Below are 2,005 nucleotides of genomic sequence, written 5' to 3'. Positions count from 1 at the left end.
TCTACATATAACCTTCTCCCTGGGGGATGGACAACAGAAAAGTGGGTGAAGGGAGACATCGGACAGTGTGAGATATGACAAAATGACAATAATTTATAAATTATCAAGGGTTCATGAGGGAGGGGAGAACAGGGAGAGGGGGAAATGAGCTGATACCAAGGGCTCAAGCAGAAAACACATGTGTTGAGAATGATGATGGCAACAAATGTACAAATGTGCTTGACACAATGTATGGATGTATGGATTGTGATAAGAGTTGTACGAGCCCCCAGTAAAACGATTTAAAAATAAAAAAAACAAAACATTGCTGAGAAAGGGAAATTGTGCATTTATAGGTCAGCTTCAAATCGCAATCCATGGCTTGTTGACTTACACAGATTAAACTCTTACGTGACTGGACACTAGTTACAAGAACAATAGGGGCTGGTGATAGAGCAAACCTTTCAATAGCACTCATTCACAAAGGCAGAACCACGCCCATCAGGTGAATATAGGTCATAAGAAAGCAAGGGGGACAGTGCAGTAGTACATATGTGGTAGTTCGGGGCCACTTTTCATTGAGCACCCGCAAAGCAATCCAAAAAAAGATACTTTTTGTACCATGGGAAAAAAATTTTTGGAGGTCAGTACTAAGAGCAGATTTTTAACAAAAAGCAAGTGGATATCTTCCCAAATCATTAGAGCCTCATAATATGTTCACAAAAATGCAGCTCGACACCAAACCACCATCTTCAGATGGATCAGTGCTTTACTGCAGGCCGGAAGCTCTCACAGGCGAGCCCCAAGTGGGGAAAGCATCAACCCTGACCAATGGGGGGACCGGGGCTGCAGGCCCGAGGCTGGCGATGGATGCAGTACCACCGCACCGCCTGCACCCGTGGCTTGGCACTGTCGATGTTAAGCGGTTACCTTGGCCCCTCAAGCCGCTGGCACAATGTGTGCCAAAGGCGTTGCGTGATCCGCTCGCTCAAAGAGTTGATCTTCCCGTCGTCAGTCTTTTGACTGAGATAATTAAGGCAAATGTATGGACAAATCTTGATCAAGGATGAGTCTTGGTCTTGGATTGACTGAGATGATCCCAGGAGAAAAAGTCTAAGCCAAACAGTGGCTGCCAAGAGGGTGGGTTAGGCAGACAGGCTATCCAAACCCTCTACAGCTGTGGTTCTCAGCCTTCCTCATGCCTCGGCCTTTCATACAGTTCCTCGTGTTGTGGTGACCCCCCCCAACCATAAAGTTATTCTCATTGCTACTTCATAATGTTATTATGCTACTGTTATGAATCAGGTGACCCCTGTGAAAGGGTCGTTCGATCCCCTCAAAGGGGTCATGACCCATAGGTTGAAAACCGCTGCTCTACAACAAAAGAAGCCAGAGAACAGATGAAACAGATCAGGATGATAATTTTGCAAAGCTGAGCTTCCGAGGAGAACACAGAGATGTGGATTGAATGCCGGCCGAGAGAATAAAGTGAGCAACAGTGACCAGAGCAGAAACTGACGGGGACAAGGTTGGCTGGTCTGACACGGTGCTGCCGTCATTGGCTCCACTTGTTCAGGGCCAGCACTGGTTGCCAGGGTGAAAGGTTGACTCCTCCCTCACTCCCCTTGTCCTCCTGGTGACCAAAGGAATGGCCACTCGCCAACCTCATCCCCCCAATTCCTAGCTACACACCCCCCACAGCCCCTCTGCCCAACTCCTGTTCTGTCTGAGACCAGAGCCTCTTTTCTGTGGGTCAGATCTGGATGCACCACGGCTGGCTCTGGCCATGCATGAGCCCCACCTCATCAGAGCAGCTGAACGGGCAGTGTCTGACACCCCCGTTGGCAAACCTTTCTTCCATAACCTCCCACTTTGTCCCCAGCTGCCCCCTGGGCCCCAAAGAGTCCCTTTCTGGGAACAACTTACCCTGACCTCAACCGCCACCGGAGCCTGCTTAGATCACGGAGCAGAGATAACAGGTCTCACCAAAACCAGACTCACTGCCGTCAAGTCGATTCTGACCCTT

Source organism: Echinops telfairi, unplaced genomic scaffold (genome assembly GCF_000313985.2).
Source record: "Echinops telfairi isolate 266 unplaced genomic scaffold, ASM31398v2 ScPeMD7_17;HRSCAF=63, whole genome shotgun sequence".
In the NCBI taxonomy this organism is placed as follows: Eukaryota; Metazoa; Chordata; class Mammalia; order Afrosoricida; family Tenrecidae; genus Echinops; species Echinops telfairi.
Note: the sequence above shows the minus strand (reverse complement) of the source record.